The 23,001-nt window shown below is 48.3% G+C and overlaps 1 protein-coding gene across 1 annotated transcript in view; it reads right to left on the bottom strand.

Annotated features, from left to right (window-relative positions):
* The window catches only part of TNR (tenascin R), a 223,141-nt gene extending 213,715 nt beyond the window's left edge, over window positions 1-9,426 (bottom strand). Inside the window, 1 exon segment of the mRNA XM_032463683.1 lies at window positions 9,174-9,426. The gene's annotated coding sequence lies outside the window, so the exon portion shown is untranslated.
* Between the last annotated feature and the right edge of the window lie 13,575 nt (window positions 9,427-23,001).

Below are 23,001 nucleotides of genomic sequence, written 5' to 3'. Positions count from 1 at the left end.
TAATCTGCTATTGAGATTCTAGTTAAACATTAATCCCTAAGTATTTTTAATATGAACTACTCTTAAATAAAGTCTCCCTAGTCTGTCCCTGCACACCTGATTTTTTTTTTAAGCCTAAGTACAGGATTTTCATTCTATCCCTATTGAATTTCTCCTTGGTAGTTTTAGCCATTCCTATAGCGTGTAGAGATATTTTGAGTCCTGGTTCTGCTGTTTCATCCATAAATTTGATAAGCATGCTTTCTGCACTTTTATCTAAGTCTTTGATAAAATAGACAAGATAGAGCCAAAGACGAAACCCTTCAATATTCTACAAGACGTTTTCACAGTGTTGATATAATTCAATGCCAGGGCATGGCTGCCAACTCACCACAATGCTAACTAAAAGTTTTATGCAGTCCTCAATTTCCCATTTAATCCACAAGCTATCACAGCAAACACTGTTCACGACCTTGCCATATCGACAGTATTCAGCTGACTTACATATCTTGCTATCTGGTCAGAAATGGAAATAAGATTCCATTTAACGTGCATTGTTCTCAGCAAACCCATGCTAGTGGCTAGTGATTTCTACCTCCCCTCTCAGACCTCACAGACAATTTGAATAGTGAGTACTCCTAGAATTCCTGTAATGATCAGTATCAAATTCACCAGACTGGACACCATAGAACTCACCTTCTTTTATGAAAATCAGATTTCTCTCATCTCTAGCCTTCTGGTTTCTTCCCTCAGTCATTTCTAAATCATGGTTTTATGAACATTTATAAAAGCTCCTTCAAAATCCTGGCATGAAATATGTCAGATTTGGGAACTTTTAAAGCCTCCAGGTGACCACTTACTTTGTGTGTGTTCAGCGTGAGTTTCAAGATTATTTTAACAGTACTGATTCCATTCTCTTCTGCTGAAAGATCTTGCCTCTTTGGTGAAGAAACCAGATACTTGAGTGGGTTCTCCTTTCTCTTCCCATCTTTCACCTTGCACCAAGTTCCTCAAGCACTGAGTCTGTCTTTTTAATTTTGAACGCGGCTACTAAGAGCTTTTCTGTTGTCCCTGGCGTTTTTCTGAAGCCTCTGCTCACCCTGAGCTATGGCCTTCCTGGCACTATTTCTACAGGCTTGTGACACTCTTCTGTATTTGTCCTTTGTTATGTTTCTCTTCTCATCTTTTGTACATGACCTTTGAACGTATACGTTAATCAGAGAGCTTTCTGGGCAGGCTCCCCGTTACTTCGGGGTTCCACCTCCTTCTCTCTCTCTCTCCGAAGCAATGCTGTTGCTTGGCTACTTCTAGAGAGGAAGAAGGGGACCCACAGGCAAACAGAAAGCAGCAAAGTCATCACCTTACATAGATGTCCTTCCATGCCAGCCCCACCTCCTACAGTTGGTGTCCTCTTTTCTTCCATTCCCTTCCCCCTCGCAGAGGAAAAAGATGTCAGAGAATCAGAAGGAAACTGTGGATCCCCAGATGCAAGGGACTTCCCAGCCTCCTTGAGTTCTTGGCCCTATGATTTGTAGGATTTTATAGGACTAGAGGTGCTCACTGGATCCCAGAAGGGGAAACCACAGAAGCCATCAAACTGCTGCTTTCAGGCCTTAGAGAGCTGACAAAATCTGGATTTCAAAATGTGTGTGTGTGTGTGTGTGTGTGTGTGTGTGTGTGTGTGTGGTGGGTGCATCTAGGTTGGAACTGTCTTTCATTTCCTCCCACGTTAAAGCTGAGATTTTTCTATAATGGTTGGGAGTGTAGATTGGCACAGTTTAGAGCCCCTCCCTCTGGAGACCCTCGTCCTAAGGGTCTGTTTTCTCTGTTTTTCAGTAGCTGTGATCCATTGGCAAGAAAATGAGAACAGACCAGCCTAGCTGTGGGCTATTCCCAGCACACCACAAGATCTTTCCCCTTCCTGGACCACTCTTTCAGTCCTGAAATATGAGGAAATCACATGACTTCCTGACATCACCCGTGGAAGGGCCACAAGAGACCTAATGACATAATATAGTGTAAACCTCCTTGACAAAGAAAAGACTGCATTATATTTTTGATGTGTGGAACAGGGTGCATAACTAGTAGGTGCTTGCAACTTGCTAGCTATTCCTTTCCTACAAGGCTCTACTATTATTTTTATTTTCTCACCCTCCAAGTGATGTTTCTAGTCCATTTTCCTCCAGTACTGAGGAAGCCTGATTGAGATTTTATAAATTCAGTGGCTCCCATGCTCCCAGCCAAGTCAGCCACCTTCACCATCATTAAAAAATACCCCATTCTGACACATTTACCTGCCCAAGCCCCTCATATAGCCAGTGATCCCTAAGTGCTAAACAGACTTGCCTTGGACTTAGAATCTGAGCCTGTGGAGAGAGGCTCAGATAATTTAAGTGCCTCTTGTAACAGAAGGCAACTGGAATTCAATAGAGATAAATGTAAAATATTGAACTAGGGAGCTAAACCATCAGCAGGGCAGGATTCTAAATGAAAAGGTTATGGCTGAATGACTAAGCAGAGGAGAACACACAACACACCCAAGGATTCTTGCAGAAATACATGTCCCTGGTGGACCCTGCAGAGAAGGAGGCTTAGGATGCTGTGGAGCAGTTCAGCCAAAGGAGAGCCGTGGACGGTGCTGCTGGGAAGTGTCCCTCCCGGTACCCGCTGGCTGACAAGGGGCAGAGGAACTTGGCGGTGCTGGGAATCTGCCAGTTTTTAGCTGTTGTCGTGAAGAGTCAGTATTGCCTTTTCTCTGCCAGGCCCTAAACACCAGAAGTAAAATATCTAATGATAATCTGAGGCGCTGGTTGTTTGTGCCAGAAAAAAACAGCCACTCAGGTTGGTTAATCCAATCAAATGCCTGGCCAGGTTCCATGAAGAGGTCAATAGAATCAGTTGTTTGACCAAACGGACAGGCCAAACCAGAGAGCACGATAAGCCCATTGCCCCACAGAGCGTCGGCCAAACAAGACACTGTATTAGAGCACTGGGTGTCTGAGAATTCTCCTCATCGAGAGCCCATGGCATTGGCGACGAGCCTCCCGTGTACCCAGCGTGGAGCCCCCTTTCCCTTCCCATAAAGCGTATTTTCACAGAATTCACCGAAGGACAGGGACTTGCTCTCTTAGACTGATCATACCAGGAAAAGAAAAATAGAGTAAGGAAAACCAATTAAACGGCATAGATGGACATAAGCCAGGATTAACTAAATTTTCAAGCTGGTCCCAACATTTCTTAGGACACAAAAATCACTTGCACTGTTTTCTGGCCAAGGTCCACCGACACTTAACAAACTGGCAGTCCCCCATGAAAATACTTCGGTCCTTACCTAGTGTCTCTTTAAGCCTCCTCCGTAGCCTATCAAACGGTATTAAAGACACAACAGTTGTTAGCCTTGAAGACAAAAGAGGCTGCCTGTCATAACTTCTCCCTTTGTGAGCCTCCTCTGAGCTCACTTTGAGTGCCCCCAGTCCCTAATGAAGAGAGTATCCATCAGTGGAATGGCGGCAGCTTTGCAAAGCTGTACATCATGTTGACATATATACTAAGCTCTTTTGTCCCAAGTTCCAAATGCATTGCTCAGTTTTAGCAGGAAACAACATGGAGGCTTCTGCTGGGAAGATGCTTTGCTGCCTGAATGCATGAGAGAGGGGAGCCGAGATGCTGGCATGGCCCTCACGAGTACCCCCCTGCTGACTTACAGGAAGCTTCTCTTGTTTTCTAATTGAGTATAAGCAAGGGGGCCCTTTGTGACACGTCAGCCAGACCACAGAGTATTTTCTCTTACACCCCTGTGTTGCAGCAAAGGGCTTTAAGGCTCAAGTCATTCTCAACCAAGGTTTGCAAAACCCTCTGAAAGAACTGGGCTTGTTTTCTTTCCTCTGTCACTTTCGAGGCAAGTGTGCATCGAATCCTCATTCTCTGGACCAGAGTCACAGTAAGTCTTTCCAACGGGAGAACCAGTGGTTGATTTAGACAAAGATTTGAGGGGGAAGGTATAGCTCAGTGGTGCTTAGCATGCGATGAGGTCCTGGGTTCAATCCCCAGTGCCTCCATTAAAAAGAATAATAAAATTTTTAAAAAAGCAAACCTAATTACCCTCCCCTCAACAACAAAATAAAAAAAAAAAAAGAATTCTCATCCTGGGTCCTGGGTTCAACCCTCAGTACCACCATTAAAGAAAGAAAGAAAGAAAGTCCTGATCTATACAAGGATTAGCAAAAGCGCAATTATGACCATTAAAAATACCCTCAAAGGGGCCTGTAAATAACAAGTCAAAGAGCAGGAATCTGACTTTGCTCTCCGAGGCCCTGACTTCTTCCAGGCACTGGAAATGTCCGTGTCTTCCCCATCAGAAGCCCTTTGTTCTTTCTCCTGCCCTGTCTCCCTGTTCACAGCTCACTTCACTTCCCACCGCAGGCAGGGGTGGGCGGCGGGGAGGGAGGCCCCCGGATTCAGACCGGAGGCTCCCGCGTTAGCATTCAGCTGTCACCCTTTCTTGGGCCCTTTGTGCTGCAAAGGACTAAGGAGAATCGTCTTGTCAAGAGCTTTAGAAAATCTCAAAAATCTCAAGAGTAGTGGTTCTTTATTAATTGCCTTAATCAGTAAATGACATAATTAATATAGTAAATGGTACCTAGAGGCCTAGAATAGTTAAAAGGAATTCTGTATTGGTTGCATATTTTGATGGAAATACTCCCGGTAACAGCGCCAGAATTTCCATATAGGAGGGGCTTAAGGGCACACTTTGACCTGAAAAAGAAGCTTAGGGAACAAAACTGAGATTAAGTGTTGATTGGGGGTGGCTTTTTGAGAGAGGAGGTGGGATGGAGATTGGGGCCACTCCCAAACACGCCCGCGCTCCGATCCGTGCTACGTGCTACGTCCTGCTGCTCTGATTCCCACCTGCAGACCCAGGTGGCTTCGCTCAAGCACCCCCGCTCCACCGTTCGCCCCCCTTTGCCCTCTCCTGCTCTGCTCCCATTCTTGCCTACCTCATGCTGTGCTTTGCCCCTCCAGCTCTACACCTGCACCTTTGCCCTTTCCTTCATCACTAACTTTGTTTCAAAATCTGTCTTCTCTTTATCTCAATCTAGTACTGACCAGCTGGACAGCAGGAGTGCCCAGGGGTCTGCCAGAACACCAGAATTATGATGTAAGAGCCAAGGCTAAGAGCTGAAATCACTTTTCCATTTGGAGAAACATTGTTTTTGATGGTTCAGCCCATAAAGAATGCTTGGATCTTAAGAAAATCCCTGAAGTTTTCTATTTCTTATCCTTTTTACGATCAGGAAGAAACAGGACAATGCTGGGGAACCAGCCGTTTTGTTTCTGAGGTCCCTGCCTTTCTAACGATGAGCTTGGATCTATGGCTTCTTTCTGGAGCTCTTGACTCTCCAGTCTTACCTTCCCCACTCCTTCACCTTCCACCCCCACCGGAGGTGGAAACGGCGAGTCTGCAAACAAGGCCAGACGAACCAGTGGAGGATGACAACAACAGGTTGACCTTTATAGATACAGTATTGGATTCAAAAGGGCTCGAACTTGGACACCAGTCAGCGAGGGTAAAAGCACTGAATAGTAATGCTGCCCACCGCGAGAGCGTCATATAAGGAAGTTATTTCTCACTGCTATCTGACACTGGAAAATCTTCTCCCAGGAGCCACTGAGGGTCAGAAGGAATAGGAACTCTTATACACTGTTGGCATGTTTCTGGAGTGTAATTTGGGAACATGTGTCAAAACTCAGATGCCGTTTGACCCATCATTGTTTTCTAGGACGTTATCTTCATAAAGCAATTAAGAAAGTGCACAAAGGTTTATTTATAATGCACTGGTAGAAATACTGAAAAAATAAAAACGATTTAAATGTCTAGAGTCAGGTTAAATAAATTGTAGTGCATTATACAATGGGATACTATGGAACCACTAAAAATGAATTGTATTTGTCGACATGACAAAATATTCATAAGATATTGTTGAGCAGGGTTGGAGGGGCAGGAAGGATATGAATGTAAATTAGACCCTGGCCCTCAAAAAGCTTGCATTTTAATAGGGAATGATTGATGAGCAGAATCTTGAATAGGCTTTGAAAATAAAACAAAATAAAATTAGACCATGGTTAGCTATTCTGTTTTGTTTCCACAAGAATCCTTGTTATTTTATACAAGTTCCAAATTACTCAGCCTCAAGCAGAGCAGGTGGAAAATAAAGAAGACGGCATTAAGTTGGGAACATCTCCCTGAATAATCCAGAGTTCATTATGGACTCTGAGTACATCAAAACCCAATTAATTCATTAGCTCGGCACCTGCACTTTCCTTCTTTCCCCCTCGGCTACCAGCCTTGTACCCTATGATGGAGTTTATGAGCAACCCCGACGTGAGGGCGAGGAGGGGAAATAAAAAGAAGATAAAATCCAAACGAATCCATTTTGTGACTTGTTAACCACGGTAGACGAGGGTGGGGTGTGAAAGCAGGCAGCACTGACAACACCGTATCTGGGCAGCCTGGGTTCGAGGAACTGCATCTCCTTGATGGGCACCACGTAGATCCTGAATCAGGGCATCTGCCCTTAGGCCTCGGGGATATAGGCACCCCCTAAACCATATGCACCACTCGGCAGATTTCCTGGGCCAGAAGGGGCTCTTCCTCTACTGGCCCCCACTCCCCGCTTCTCCTCAGAAAAGTGACTCTTGTCCCCGTGACGTCTCTGAGTGATGTTAACATTACTGCACACAAGTCGGTGTGCCTGATGCACTGTGAGGCCAAACAAACCTAAACGTTGGAGTTTGGAACAGAGAAAGGTTTGCTACAGGACCGAGTAAGGAGAATGGATGGCTCGTGCCCCCTAAAGCCCGAACTCCCCAAAAGGTTTCAGCTGAGCATTTTTAAAGGCCAACTGGGGTGGGGCATGGGGGAGTCCCAGGGGATGTGCTCAGCTGTGCACAATTCTCTGACTGGTTGATGGTGAGCAGTCCTTAGGGGCCAGAAGGTCTGGGAGCTACATTCTCATGATCGTCAAGTAGTTAATTTCTTCCATTTGGTGGTGGTTTTGCAAATCTGAGAAACTCAGGAAATATACACAAGTTACTATCATTTAGGTATTCCAAAGAGGAGCTGCAGCGGAGGATATGGGGTGGGGTCTGTCCTGGGAAGGATCCAAAGGGTCCTGCTCAGTTGCATTAAGGCCCCCCATAAATGGCTTGATGCAAGGCCAGACAGCAGGGGAATGAAGGGCACCCATGACCCGGTTCCCCAGATTCAACCAACATCGCACCTACTGTCTTTCCCATTCCTCCGTAACCCTTCTCCCACTTAAATATTATAAATCTGAATTTCTTTTTGTCCACAAGGAGAAAATAACTGATCACAATGGTCTCTAAAAACTGTTATTTTTCAAAGGCTTCTTTAGGGAATAAACATATAAAAGGAGGCATCATGCACCACACCATGAACTCACGTTTGCAGCTCCTGCCCCTACTTGAAATGTGATACATCTTGTCTGCCATCAGCGCCAACGGTCTTATTTTCTTTTCCACAAAACCATTACGTAAGTTTTTATTTTCTGCCCTGTATCTCTCAGCCAAAGCTGCATTCTTTTAAGATCTTTCAAGATCTTTATGATATCTGTAGTCGTTAACCTCCTGCTACTCTTTCTGTTCAAGCAATAGCATGAAAAATTTAAAACCTTGGATCTCCCAGAGATTATGTGTGTGTGTGTAATTATGCTTCATTATGTTTAGAACAATATTTAAGTTTAAATTCCTTCAGAGGAAAGAAGAGACTGGAACATGTGTTCTGGAACAGGAAAGGTATCCCAGGGTGAGCCATCACCACTGGATAATCCACCCGGTGAGTAACTGAGTGATGACGGCACTTCTGGTGAGTGTGTTTGTGGGAGTACAGCCACGCTCCCCCCGTAGACGAGAACGTGCATCTCGGGAAGGCGCAGAGGGTGGTAGCCCCCAGCCAGGGGCCCTCCCTATAATTTACTCACCACAGTTTGCAGCATCCCTCAAAGCTGTCAGGTCCTGGGCTATTGGGAAAGCACCTCGGGGCCTCAACAAGGAGAAACAACCGCTGAGGCATCCACAGGTCTGAAATAGCCATGGGAACCATCTCTGCGTGATGTTTAAATCATATCGAGAGCTCTTCTGTCTAAGAGGGGGAAGATTGGGTCTAGTGAAGGAAGCGTGGTTGAGGGAAGCCGGGGCTGGGGACCTTGGACGAGCCCCGCTGGCTCAGGGCCTTGTTCCCCTCTGCTGAAAATGGTGATGGACTAGGGGGGTTTTAAGGCCCTTCCCAGCTGCTCATTCTAGGACTCTCCAGCACTTTCCTCTCAATGGGATGGGACGGATGTTCTTGTTGGGCTTCTTCCTGTCCCATAATTCTTACATTCTTAACACTTTAACTAAAAAATAGTGACAATAATTTAAATGAAGTTGGGGTATTATTCCCTTACGCCCCTAAACCAGGGAGGATCACTAGTTCTCAGGTGTATTTGCAAGAACGTAAGCCTGCCCCAAAGGTTCAAGTTCCTCGGGTGCACTTGCTGAAGGTGACCTAAGAGCCTGCAGCTGTCCTGTCCAGGCCGAGGCCCTGTGGCCCCAGAGCAAAGTCCCACCAAAGTCCAGCTGCAGAGAGGCACCTTCTCAAGGACACTTTACAGGTTCCTTCACACGTACTGTTGCCCTCAGTAAATATTTATTTCGGCATCTGAAGTATGATGATGAATCACTGCTGTTCTGTCTTTAAACACACAAGCCTGACCTCAGGGGTTCCTTTTCCTTGCTAATAGCTAGTTTTCAGAGTTTTCTTTCCCTAGTTAATAGCTACTTTCTACCTATGTCGTGTAATTGTTTAAAGAGCTTTGGGTCCACGGAACAAGCGTGGCGGGCATTGCTCGGCAATCAATTCATCCTTTTAATAGCTCCAGACCTTCCCCCAGAGATGACTCCTTCGTATTACAGAAGGTGCTCAGGTTTGAAACAGTCCCTGCCTCTCTCCATTCCATCAGCCTGTTTATACCCTTTATCTCTGCCAATTTGTGTACATAACATGCCCTGCTTTCCCTTTGGCCCGTTGGCTTTAATGGTCACCGTCTGAGTGTCTGGAGCTGGTTGTCTGGTGTATCCACTCCTCTGCCTCCTGCCCCATCCCGGATCAATTCCCAGAGCCCCCTGTAAGTTACCACATTTCCAATCAGCTTCCCCTGCGAAGCACAATGCAGAGAAGAACAGTGGGCAGGGGCTGGAGTTGACGGCCACACTCCTCCTGGGGACTTGAGACTCTCGAAGGGAGCCACAAAAAGGCTTCTCTGTAATGAAATGGAGGGAGAACGAGTCCACTTTCCTCAGTGCTGGCCTTGTGGAGAAGAAAGAGTTTGCCTTTATTTTGATGCTAGGACTAAGTAGAAGTTCCTTTGAAAGGTTCCCACTCTCTTCTGGCTGTTTACTTATTTATTTATTTTTTCCCCCTTCGTCTTAGTATTTTGCTTCTAATTCCTGGCCAGGGACTGCTAAGAAAGGGATCTTATCTGGCCAGGAAGGAGAGAAAAAGCTCTCAGGAGGGGGAGGAGAGAAGCCAGAGCCAGCCACGTTGTTAGTCCTCCAGGCAGTGGTGAGACATCACCCAAAAGGCTGGGAGGAAAATTCCAGCTGAATCTGACTTGTGGCAGACATCCCATTTTTCTCTTATTCAATTGTAGGCAAACTCTACTGAACATGAGAGAAGAAAGCATCTTGCAGGCACATCTGTAAAAGTACCCTCCAACTAGCTCTGCTTCCCCGGACCCTCCGGTCCAGCCAGCAGATGGTCGTCCCAGGTACATGCATGCTCACGGCATCCCAAATTCTGTCCAAGAAAAAGCCAAGATTCAAGCACCCCCCCCCCCACCCCGTTTCCACTAGAGTAAACCATTGTGCCCTGCTGATGCCGGGCCAACTGTGTGTGTGTGACTGGACCTCTGCGTTCAAGCAGCTTACAGTGTAATTGCAGGGATGAGACAGAGACAAATGAAACAAAGAAAACCAGGATAAAGCCATATATCACTCAGCAATGAAATTTGTGGTTTTTGCAGTTCTGCTTTGACTGCTACTCATAGACTTGTCATCGATCGATAAAATACTTGCTAGTGATATCAGTGTGTCATCAGAATTAATAGCACACCGTGACCGGGCTCCACTTATTCACTCATTCAACAGATACTTATTATGTACTTACTCTAATCATGTTCTGCATTTGTAAAGAACTTTACAGTTTGCAGAGCACTTTCACAAATACCTACTCCCTTGATCCTTATTAGGCAGGCAGGTTTATAGGAGATGGACAATGAGGCTCCAGAAGGGCCAGCAGCTTTCTCAAGGCCACGTGGTTATTAAGCCTGGGATCCAAGATTGTGGCTCCCTCCACCAGACCGCGCTTTAAACTTAACAATGGACAGTGGACACGAGTGTGGGTCCACATCGTTAGCGAGCAGCAGGGGGAAACTTCTGACGTCTGCATCCTACCCACACCTGCCTTACACTCAGTGATGGGCAAAAAGGCTCCTCTGCAGGGACTAAAGATGGGAATCTCAGGAATTCCCTGTCTCAGTGTCATAGAGATCGGCACGCATGCTCCGCTGGCCCTCAAACTCAGCTTCTTTCATCGCTGACCCTTTTGCGGTGATTTGTGGTTTTTGTGAATGTCTCCAAAGGCCCAGGATGAACTTTCCAAACTCACTTCAGTTTCAGACTGAGGCTCATGGTCGTTTGCACAATTTTCCTCATCCTCCTCGCCCCTCAAACTCTGAGTAAAATGTTGATGGAGGGCGGTTGGGGTGGGAGGAGAGAGGAGGGAGCTGGGCTTTGTGTGGGACATCACCTTTTGCGGAGGGTGTGTGTGTGTGTGTGTGTGTGTAGGGTAGACATGCTGAAGCAAGTTAATTTTGTGATTTTGTTCTCTGCTGTAGCTGATTGAACTTTAAGGTCTGGGCTATGAAGATTCGTACTTAAAGATCCCTCTCCCCAGCCTCTAAAATCAGGAAATCAAAGTCCATAGAAGTTTAGCTGACGCCTCCAGAGGCTGAATTGCAAAGAAAGCATCAAGCAGAAGACAGACCATTGAAGACAACACAGCACAGCGACGGGTGTCCAAGAGACCTCAGCACGCCCCCTCGTAATGCCTGCCGGAGCAGCCATGCCTTCCACTGGAGAAGTCTGATTAAAAACAAGCTAACAAATGCCCTAAGGTGAACTGTGAATTGGGCGGGGGACCTTACTGTGCCTGCAGTCCTCATATAGAAAAGTGCCCTCACTTCTGCTGTGTGTGCAGTGACGACACCGTCCCCACCCTGACTGGACAGAGGCAAGTCCGCGGCTGCTGCCGCCACCGACGGCACGGATGCTCGTGAGCTCGCACCAGGACAGCAAAGTGACCTCAGCCTGAGCCTGCCGCCTCAGCTAACTTGTTCCAGATGAACAGAGGCCACTGCCACTTCATTCATTCATTCACTCATTCATTCATTCAAACAGTCAACAAACATTTCTTGAGTGCCCTGAGCTAAGCACTGAGGATACCACAAAGAAGATGACATTTGGATCAGGAAATACTTAAGTTATTCAGTAATGGAGACTTCCTTTCTGTATTTACTGTCAGAAAATTGAATATGAAACCAGAGGGTGGGTCCAAAGAAAAGAAATGGGCAGATATCAATGCCTCCTGACCTCCCTTGGTCCTAGGAGTACACAGGAGAAGGCTGAGCACCTTCGATATTATCATACCAATGTCAGTCGATCAAAATGAGGATTAGCATTCATTTGTGGTGTTTGTGGTTATTCCAAGCATGAAACTGCATGCTCACTGTAGGAAATTAAGAAAACATAGAAAAATAATAAATTGGGAGATATATATAATATGTGCAAATTATATGTAATAAATATAATATATGTGTATGTAACATGTATATATGTGTGTGTGTGTGTATACATACATACCAGCATCTGAATTTCACCTTTTTGTCATTTCGTGTATTCTCTTCCAGTAGGTCTCATTCTATCTTTCTCCAGAACTTAAAACAATTTTTTTTAACTCACCCATGTAGAGATGCCATATAATCACAGTCCAGATCTTTCCATCACCCCTGTACTTCCTCATCATGATTTAGAATTTCCCAAGCTACCTCCCCTTTCACCCAGGGAGTCATGCTTTAAGAGCAGGAGACTTTGTTCTAGTACCAAAATAGCTTAAATTAAAAGCGTTGGCTGTGAACACCATGCGATTCATCCTGAGCCAAACGCATTTGTGTATCATTTTGTTTGCCTTTATTGGAAATTTCCAGTGGTCCAGACTGATGCTTTGATTAGTGTGCCTAAGCCAGGACTGACCACAGAAGTATTTCACACACCCTGCACTTGTGTACAAGTGTGTACCTGCACCCTCGGGTCACACTCCACCCTCTCCCTCCATTGACACTGAAGAAGGAGGCATAAGTGTGTGTTGCCTGGGGCCCGCTCTCTCTTTTGTAGCAGTGAAAGGTTATGCCCTTGCTAGAATTGTGAGCCCACCCTGCCGTCAGCAGCCCCCGCCTTCCAGAAAGCATGCAGGTGGGAATGGAGCTGCTGCTGCTGGAGCCGCCACAGGGGACAGCAGGATGGTAGCTGAGTAATAAAGATCCCTGCTGTTATTTTCTGGAGGGAGAAGGCCCAGGTCCCCTAAGCAAAGTAAGATGGGAAGAAGTAACTGAAGAGCGGCTTGTCATACCCGCCCAGCCTGACAGCCCGATAGGTGAGTTAGCAAATGCTACATTGTAAGGAATTGCAAGCTATTTTCTGCAAAGTGGGCAAAGACTCTGGGATTAACGACTGTACAGCGTGATAGATGCTGCTAAAGAAGGCCATAAATTACCAGCCATAAACCTGGCAAAGCTTATGCGCTTGTATGATGCAGTCTGGCTAGGGTGCTGGCAGATGCCCAGCACAGGCTGGGGGCTGTGGGCTGGGGGGGGTTGATGTGGAAGCTGGTGCTGCATCCTGCTGACCAGGGGGCACAGATGGTGAGCTTGGCAGATGCCCAGCATCAGCGGCTGTGGAGGCAGCATGCTGCTGGACCAGTTCTGCCTTCGCTGAACTGCAGTCCTTGATCGAGCTCAGACAGGATCTGTGGGAGACCCCAACCTTCTTTCCCTCCCCTGGCTGTGGGATATGTGGTCAAGGGGGCCTTTCCCTGGACATGGGTTGTGGGGTCAGATCCCAGTGAGGTTTCACCTTCATCTTTGAAGACGAAGATGAGGGACGGTGGGGAGAAGGGTAGAGAGAGAAAACCTCAAATGATTTCTGCTCCCAATTTCCTCTGCCAGGGCTCCCAAACCAAGTCGAGTACATCTAAAACTGTGACCATGACAAGGACCTTCAAGCCATGACCATGGCCTCAGATGCCAGTCAATTTGCAGCCAGACCCCAGTCCTGTTCTTACACTCCTGACTCAAGACATATCTTCTCCCTATCCTCTTTGCCATTGTGATTTTTTGAGAAAGGGATAAGGAAATCAAAGGAGGGGGGGGGAATGGAGAAGAGGGGGGAGGAAAAAGGATAAAGTGGAAGAAAAGATGGGAATATGAGCTACTTGCAGGAGCGAAGCAGAAAAAGCTGCCAAAAGGAGGCTCACACCCCTTTCTCCCCAGGTCTTCTCCCCCGACCACTACCAGCATACAGTGCATCAAACACAGAGTTGATTCACTACCAGTGGAAGAGATGCAGCAATAAAATATGGAGCTGCTGTCTGTCTGCTTCCCTTGCAGTGTTACCTGCTATACACACACGTACTCACACACACAAACCTTTATACACATACTTTTCAAAAAGTGTCTGCTTGCCAATGAATAAAGAGCAGTCTTAACAGATAACAGTGTCCCTCCTTTCCTGCCTCCCCTACCGGTGCAGAGGGGACTATCCAAGTGACACTGACCCTTGTGTGTAAGGGCTACAAAGCGATGAAGGCACAGCTGTCCCCTCCCGAGGGCTTGTGGTCCAGAGGCATGGAAGTATACAGAGAGATAGGTTCAAGGCCATGAAAGCACAAAGCACAGCTCTGGACCAAGGTAAAGGGTCAGAGCCAAGGCTCTCCATCAGCAGAAGTATTTACTGAGTCTCTGTCATGTACCAAGCACTGTGCCAACCAGTAGGGATTAAGTGGTGGACAAAAGCATAAATTCCTCATGGAATTTAGTAACTAAGCACTTTAGAGAAGCTGTTGGTGCTATTCATGGTATTTCTAGGTCTCTGCCCCGGACCCATGGTAGGACTGCACTCCCTGGTCCCTTTGTGTTCGGTGGGGCCATATGACTTGTGAGTGGAGATGATCTGTGCCACTTCTAGAAGAGAACTGCATTTCATTACCGCTGTGAGAGGCTCCCATGCAATGTTCCATGTTCAACATCTTCAGTGTTCACTGGTGGCTGCTGTGTCATTCTGGGTCCCTGAGTGACCACAATGAGCAGAATCTGCTGGCCAAATGCAGTGGACATGTAGCAAACACAAGAAATAAACGAGATTTGGGGGTCATTTTTTGTTTTAGCATAACCTAGCCTATCCCGGCTGATAGATTCCTCTTTGCAACCAACACATTGATTGAAAACCTACTACATGCTTAAATTGAAGGATGGCTTCTTCCTGTGCATGACCTTACTCCCCAAGCAGGTGGTGAGCAGGCTGAGGGTGGAGACTGTGACCCCGAGTGTCCGTGTCCAACCACAGGTCCTAGCATAGGGCCAGGCACCTAGGAGATCCCACAGCACAAGCCAACCATCACTTTAAGCACATAGTAGTTTCTCATTGGTCACTGATAAGAGTGTATCATCGGGACAGTCTAGGTTAGGGGACCCAGGTGAAGGATGAACAAAGCTCAAAGGAGGGAGGGAGAGCGCCACAGGCTAGCTGGCGCGGGGAGACTTCGTGGAGGTTTTGGACTTGAGTTGGGCCTTGAAGGATCAATAAAACTCAGCGAGGTGAACAGAAGCACATAGGGTGTTCTGGGTGAGAGGTGGCCCAGGTCACAGTGCACCGGAGGGCTGAGACAGGCGTGGGCACAGTCAGTATGAAAGATGCCCCCATCCTGCAGCAAGAAAGCTCAGTGCTGGGGACAGTGCTGCCGACAGTGCTGCCAGTCTAAACCAGTCAGGAGACCGCAGATGCTGGTGGAGAAGCTCGTGGAAGCTGCGGGGATGAGGGAGGAGCGGGGCAAGGCGGGTGACCCTGGCCTGCACTGCTGTAGGCTGCCATCGGAAACATCCTCATTTGGGGACCCGTGTCTCCAGCCAGCAGCCGTTTCTTCCCCTTCGTTCCCTGCCGAAGGTAATAACCTGTCACCAGAGCAAATAAAGTCTGATTTACATGAAATGTAGTGCTAAGCATTTTCCTTTATTCCCCGGCACTGCGATGGCAGAAGGGTAGCGCTGACGCGGCCCGGCCTGCTGCGTGCAGCAGCGGGATCTCGCCGGATAGAAGTTTAAAAAGAAATTACTTTCCTGTGACAGGGTCTATCGCTCTGGGCAGGGGGTCCCAGTCAGCCTGGCAACATCCCACCTGTTTGTTTTTTGACAAAGATGCAACGTCCCGATGGGGAGAGCTTGAGGAAGAAGTGGGGGAGAAGGGCATGCAGTCTGAGATTCCCTCGGCTTTCTCGGCTTTCCCGGACGCTGGTTCCCGATCCTCAGCCTTGCAGTGATGGTGGCTGGGGTCCCACAGAGCAGCCTCAGCATCATTGTGACACCCACATCACCACTGTCATCACACCACCCATGATTACAGACGCTTCTTAAGCACCAGGCATGACCATGCCGGACACAGAGCTGCAAATACATGGTGACTGCCCCACGGGGTTTACAGTCCATGCAGTCACGTCCTTACAGAAAAGCATCATGTTTCTCTACCTCCATCACCACCCCCACCTCCTCACCCCAAGCCTGTAAATACAGCTGGAACTGCCCTGCCCTCTGATATGTTAATTTCTCCACTTAGAGCGTCTGCATACATCCTACCTATCTTGCAAGACTCAGCTTAAATGCTTCCTTTTCCATGGAGCCTTCCTCAACCCTCCATACCAGGGTGCCTCCCCTTCCTCTGGGCTCCCAGTTCACACTAACTACTTTTATTTTAGTGCTCATGGCCTCTCTACTCTGGATACAGTAATTGAGTTACGTGTCCTCCACCACTGGACTCTATAGAATCCTTAAGGATCAGTGATTAAAAAAAAAAAAAAAAAAAAAAAAAGCTTAGTAATTAGCCAAAGAAAGGCCATCCACTCTCTCAAGCATGCCTCTTGGTGGGGGGCGGGGGGGCATCTCATCCTTTCCCCACACCAAGCACAGTGTGGTGAGGACCCTGTGTGATTCTAATCTGGCAGGGAATGGGGAGTTCATGCAGAAAGGCTCAGGTAGATGACATATGAGAGGTTGGCCACGGAGTTCGGATTTGACTCTCGAGGCAAGAGGGACCCGGGGAAGAATTTGAGACAGCTGCCTTCAAGGAACTTCATGATGCCCCCGATAGTTTGCCTGGGGGATTCTGTTTGGTTGTTGCTTTTCTCTGAACTTGGGATTCCTCTTTTAGGAGTTCACAAGGTCCAGGAGTGAAGCCATGTTGTTTCCCCTTGACCAAGTGCCCTGAGCACTCACCTGTCTCCGTCTTATCCCAAGGTGGCTCTATTTCAGGGGGCTTCCCATGCCTGCCTCACAGGGGACCCTTGGTTACCCTCTCCGCCATTTATCCCAGACAGAGCTGGAATCCTGGGGTGGCTTCCCTTTGGCTTCCGTTAGGCATCTGACCCCCTCCACCCCTCGGTCAGTGTGGGTGCTCTGAGAGTAGAAATAGCTTATAGGGCTGGGACGAGGGGTTGGGAGTGAGGGTCTGGGGATGAGGCTGGCAGCCATCACACTGGCTCTCCTCCCCATCACAGTGAACAGTGCCACCTGTGCACACGGTCATTTTTGTTGAGAATCTGCGGCTTAGCCCTGTTCCATACGCTGGCCTTCCCTGCGCTGTGCTCAGACTATCAGCCACAGCAGAGCAGCGCCGGGAGGAAAATCCACTGCCCTAAACACAATATTCCAGAGCCTATTAGAAATGAGGTCTACATTTTTCTGCCGGGGGAGATTATCCATGCCATTGCTCATGCAGATAACTGAAAACGGCTTGTCAATATTCCATGTACTAACTGTGTGACCTTGAGCAAGTTGCTTCCCCTCCCTGAGCCTCCGCTTCCTCCTCTAATAGAAGAGGAAATTGCCTTGAAAAGTTTTAAAAATAAACAGGAAATGAAGACCCATCCCGGTCCCAACACGTGCTGGATGCTCAGTAGATGTTAGCGCTGATGGAGAGGACCTCATGGGTGCGCGGTAGTGGGTGCCTGGCTGCTCAAGTCTGGCCCCACAGGAGAGTTGAACTGGGCTCCCTTGTCAAGTGCAAGACGTCAGGGTGGGAGTGGAGCAGGCAGCCCGCCAGGGGCACCTGGAGTGGATTCTGGTGAGAGCTGAGATGGAGAGGGAGGATCTGGGGCCTTTTAACTAAGTAGATAAGGAGATAATAACAAGATGAAGGGGCGATGGAGAAGGTAAACAAGACTGATAAAGGAGATTATAAAGGAGGGGGGGCCTCAGCACAGCAAGGGAATATAAACAGACCAGAATTTCAACAGGATAGATGCTGTGGATGGAAAGAGGCCGTAAAACAGAATAGACAGAAAATACAAACTGTGTGATTGCCCAATGGATAGAATATGAAAACGACGTAGGCAGATGGACGGGAAGCACTGCTAGATAGATGCCCCCGAAGAGCAGGGAGAAAAGAGACGAATACACGGCTGTGGGGGCCGCAGATGAAGGAGGGAGGGAGGAGGGCATCCAGGTGGCAGTGGGGGCAGGGGGAACCCCCCCCGCCCCGCCCATAGCCCTGCCTTCCTTTGTGACTTCCGGCTCTGGGCTCTGGCCCCTAATGGTTTTGGCGATATGGCTTAACGAGGAGCTCCCTGGAGCTGAACTAGAATTAAAACAAATGGAAATCCTGCCGGGGTTTTGTCACCTTTTCTGCACTTGCCATTGAGAGGAATTTAAATGAGAGCCAGCCTGGCAATTAGCGTGTCATCCCATGGCTGGCTGCAAGGGGGAATGGCTTCTGAGGGCTCGGTGCCCGAGCCAGGTGGCAGGGCTGTGCCCGCCCTCAGGAGAGCTGGGGTCTACCTGGGCAGGAGCCCGCCTCCTCTCCTACCAGGAGCCCCTGCTGTCATCTGAGACCCTGCCTCGGCTCACCTCAAGATCAGGCACTCTGACTTTATCACAAGGGGCCACCAACTGTCAAGAAGAGCCCCTCCCCACCTCATCACTTTATCCTTAGACTCTCTCAACTAAGCACCAATAATGGGCTCCGAACCTTTGATCACTTCGCATGATAAGTCCTGTTTATTCAAAGTTAGAGCATGAAAGGAGACTTTCCTTCCTCCCTTCCTCCTTCCCTTCCTTCCCTCTTTTCTCCCTCCCCCACTCCCCGCATTTAAGATTTACTAAGCATATAGCCGCCATTCTATCACACCAGGCATTCTGTGAGGGCTGTGGGAGAGCTTCCAGCTGCAGGAATGGTGAGGACTCAAAGGCAGGCAGGAAAGCTTAGGTGGGCTGGTGAGCTTCGCAGGGGGCTTGGAGGATGGGCAGGTTCAACAGGGGGATGAGGGTGAGAAGGTGCTCTAGGCGGCGGGGAAGGCCCGAGCCAGCAAACACTGGGTGTGTTTGGGCAGTAGCAAGGAGCCCAGTGTGGCAGAAGCAAAGGATCCCTTCCGGGAGAAGAGTATGTGGAACGTGGTTCGGACTGATGAGCTGTCAGGGGCCGGAACCTGGATTTCATCTGGCATCAGTGACAGCCCGTGGAGGGTTCTGAGGGGTAGAAGCAAAGCCAGGGTTTGTGTGGTGATGTGTAAAGTGACAGGGAGGACATGAGACAGAGGACAGCGAGGCCACCACAAGGGCCCACCTAAAATAGAAAGGGGAGGGTCAGGGGAAGCACCACTCATGCTTGCTTCCTGCCCACAGCACCCCCAAGCCCTCTCAATTCCAACAGTCCTTTCTCCTTGGGACGCCCGGCTTGTATCCTTAACCCCCTGTGAGCCCTGCCTTTTATCCTTCCTTTCCTTTTCTTCCCCCTTCCAAGGGGCAGTTTGAGATTTTTAGGAGGTTATTGGTCCCCATGGAAACTCAGAGATCCCTTAAAAGATACTGCCAACAACTTAAGGAAAGGGAAAAAAGCTAGAGACCAAGACCCCACCATCAGGCTCTTCACCTACAAAGTTGACTCTGAGAACCCCACCCGCTGGCCTGTAGGAATAGATTCAGGGATGCAGCTTCTGGGGAGAAAGAAAGGGGAGGTGGCTCTAGCAGCTGCTGCAAGACAGCTTGAGGCTCTCACAGGAGGTGTGGCCAATTATTTTGACAATTCTGTGTTGCCCTGTCAGTTAAACGTTTTGTTCTGCACAACCTAACTTTTCCCCAAAGAAAGTAGGGGCAGGAGAGCCAGGTCTACCTTTTCCCTTTGCCCCACAGCACCTGGCACAGTGCTGCACACAGGATAACAGCTCAGAAGTGCCGTTTGAATAAATGAATGAAGCCCAACACGATACTTGAGGGGTATCTATTTGCATATGAAACGTGATTAACTTTTTACAGAGCTCCAAGGGAGAGCTGTCATTCAAAGCAATGCCTTCGCTGATCCTCCCAGAGCTCAAAATATCCTTTGAACTTCTCTTAGAATTATCTTTAAGGCTAGCTAACGAGCACACAAGAATAGCAGTCTTACTACATTTTAATCACACCTTGTGAGCGTGGAATAAACCCTTCCTCCCTTCTGTGATTTTCAGCAAAGGGAAGCTGTGGGGCTCTTTTTACCCCCATTCAAAGAAGCCCTTTTGTGCCTTATTTTCTTTTTTACCTTCAGGATTGTCTAGGATGTTTATTTTCACCTGATCTTGTTTGCATAAGGGGCGGAGGGGAGTGGTGTGTGCCTGCGTGTTCGGAGGTCAAAACAAGGAGAGCTTACGTTGTCCGGCCCCCCATCATTTTTCATCATTTATGGCATGTGGATCTATTTGCCCTAATGGCTGTTAAATTCTCACTACTGCCTTTCCCTGGTGAGGTGAGGAGCCTCACGTCTGTTCTTACAGAAAGGAGTGTTTAAGTTCTCAGGAGGTCTCTGCTTTGAAAACAAAAACCTAGCGAAAAAACGCACAGTTATAAGGGACGGCGAGTCCGTTTTTCCTTCCAGGTTTCCATGTCGCAACCCTGCCAGTCTAGCCATCAGGACTGAGAGCTCAGTGGAGCGAGCTGGAGCTGACAGCTGCTTTTTAAAAATCCACGGAAATGGTGTTGTGGTCGAGCCAGGCTTTGCAGAGCCTGCCACTCCTGCCATGGTGGTGACTGGGAAGGGGAAACCCATCCTCGCCATCTGTCTGTGTCTGTCCAGTGCCTCCTCCCCTGGATCAGGGGCCGTGGATGCACCGGAAGAAGCCTCCACTGCAGCCTCCACGTCCCCAGATGGGGTTTCATCTGAGCGGAGAACTGATCCTTCCTTGGCAAGCCGGCTGAAGCCTCTTGGCAAAGAAACCAAGGTTCCAGCTCATCAGAAATTCTGTCTTCGGTGGCCATCAGCAGATGGATGGGGGTTTCTTGGGGGTCAATCATTAGCGCTTGTCCATCTCCACCTCCAGACTGGATATTTATAGTTGAAAAACAATCTGTAAGTTGGGAGGAGTAAGGAAACCTCGTGGCAGCATGTGGTGTGGGAGAGAAAACGCAGGAGTTCCAATCGCCACAGAAATTATCCGCCCACAAGGCCCCGTTGCCCTGGCTTCCCTACAGTAAAGCTTTGGAATCTTCGGGAGAAATTTTCCTACCTTTCTAGAGTTCCGTTTCTACATTTGCAAAATGAGAGAGATTGGACAAGATGATCAGGTTTATAGTGTGGGTGGCAGGCATACAATGGCACGTCCCCTACTGATAAAGGAAAATGAGGCTGGAAACTCAGTGACAACTCACTGTACTCTGTCGTGTTCTAGCCATGGACCATCGTGTGCTACTCCATCTATAGCTACATTTTGGAGACTGGCAGCACGTTTGGGATGGTGGGAACCAGAATTAGAGATTATTATCTCTGACCCTGGACTAGGGCAAAACCAATCAACTACTGGCTAGAATCTATGACTCATTAAAAGGATGTTTCAATCAACTAAACTCAAATTCTAGGTGGCACCAGGTAAGGCTCCTCTTCTTGGCTGCAAAATCTCAAAGCTAAAACAAAAGTAGGGCAGGATTCTAAAAAGTTATCCAGTGGATTTTCCCTCATAGGTAATTCCTTTTTGCCCTACACCTCTTTGACCTTTACAACTAGACTATTAGGCTGAAGCTAATTGCCCCAAGATACCCAAGAATCATCTGAGAACCAAGACTTGAATTCTTGACCTTGAGTTCTTGAGAACCAAGTCTTGCTATTGCAGGACTCAGTGTAATTATGGTTGCCTTGGTGTTTTCATATCAAAAACTTAGCTTTGACTGTCAAGAAGAAAGGCTGGATGACTCAAGCATGAAATTTATACCACAGTCCAGAGATGGGGGGAACACTTCAGGTGGTAAAGACAGTTTTACCATTAAGCAGGAGGGAAGTAACGCTTTCTGGGCTTTGCGGGCTGGGGTGCTGAAGAAGAAGGGAAGAGTAGAACAAAAAATTTCCAGCAGGAGTGTGGGCTATGCCCTGTGCTCTACTTTGAGGCTGCAACTCTGCCAGAGGGGTGGTGGAGAACCCACATAATGAGCAGAGGGACCTTCTCCATGCTTCCTGCCTGGACCACTGGACACAGAGGCTCCTACCACCATGGGGGTGAGTTTTAAAGAGTAGGAAACTAACTAACGAAATGGCTTCCCTGAAGCTAAAGCTGTTTGCTGATTCACTCTGACTTAAAATTCTTGCAACTTGTTTTTCTCTTTTCTCTGACAAATCCCCATCTTTGCTTCACTTGCTCAACTGCTTTTGTGCTAAACAGCCCCCGACCTTTCCATTACTCTCTCCACTCCCTATACATTCTTTACCCAGAATAGCTTATCCCTTAACCCAGAAGCTGTGCTCCAGGAAGGCAGTCATGGGCTGATGGTCTCAGGGGAATGAATAGACCCTCTGGAGTTTCTCTGTGATGGCAGGTGGATTCATCAAGATTAAGAAGAATACAGGACCCCAGAAAACACCAAGTTGCTGTCACCTTTCTGTTCCATCCAGTTTTTCTATAAAACCTCAGGACCCCATGCCAAGATGGGCTCACAGTCTTTACGGCATTAGCCTGCTCTGACTCCCTTTTGCCTGGCAAAACAATAAAGCTGTTTTTTCTGATTCTCCCAAAATTCTGCATCCAAATCTCAATTCGGCTATCGAGATATAGAAGCTGGTTTTTTGGCAACAAGTCGTGTAGATGGAAGGGATGGGAGGACAGGTGTGGGCAGTGAGAGGTCCTGAGGACACAGATCCTCCCCCTACCACCTGTCACTGAGGCTCATTTGGCTCCCAAAGGACATGGAGGAGATCCCATGTGCCCAAGTAGAACAGGGAAGGGAGAGCCAGGAGGCCAGCCAGAACAGCCAGGAGCAGAGAGCCCAGGCAGGGGCTTACCCTGCGGTGGAGCCTGAGAAAGTCACAGTGCCTGGGGAAGCTGGAGGTAGGGGCCCACCTGGCCAGGGGAGCCTGCTGAGCTGACCCAGAGCAGTAACCAGCATGCCCCGAGAGGAATGTGGTACCAAGGGCAGAAGAGACCCTGGGCCAGAAATATCTCCCCTGATGCCAAGACCATGCAAAATTCCCACCCCTGCCCACACCCAGCAGCCTAGAGCACCCCTGAGGGGGGTGAAGGAAGGGACTGAAGCGGCCTCATGGGTCAGGACACAAGACACAGGGGGACGCCTCACCTACCCCTTCCCACTCGTTCCTGTAGCATTTCAGGGTCTCCTCTGACTGTACCTGGAC

Source organism: Camelus ferus, chromosome 21, assembly GCF_009834535.1.
Source record: "Camelus ferus isolate YT-003-E chromosome 21, BCGSAC_Cfer_1.0, whole genome shotgun sequence".
Taxonomy (NCBI): domain Eukaryota; kingdom Metazoa; phylum Chordata; class Mammalia; order Artiodactyla; family Camelidae; genus Camelus; species Camelus ferus.
This window is presented reverse-complemented; position numbering and strand designations above follow the sequence as displayed.